We start from the raw sequence: 229 nt of genomic DNA on the forward strand, positions 1-229 counted from the left end.
GGCTTCCGACATGCCCCCCAGGTGGGTCCTCGGGCTGGGGACCGGGAGGGACAGGGGACCAGGACAGCCCGGTCCTCGCGCTCTAGCCGCCTCGGGTGCATCCTCCGGTGCGAGCGTCCCAACGCGGCTGGCGTTCAGAACTTCGGGTGTCGCCCTTAGAGGGCTTAAGACCACCGGATCGCTGATCTGCTCCGGGTTCACGGCGGGGTCAGCAGCCGGGGCCGGCTCT

The sequence above is a fragment of the Myotis davidii genome, unplaced genomic scaffold (assembly GCF_000327345.1).
Source record: "Myotis davidii unplaced genomic scaffold, ASM32734v1 scaffold363, whole genome shotgun sequence".
Taxonomy (NCBI): Eukaryota; Metazoa; Chordata; class Mammalia; order Chiroptera; family Vespertilionidae; genus Myotis; species Myotis davidii.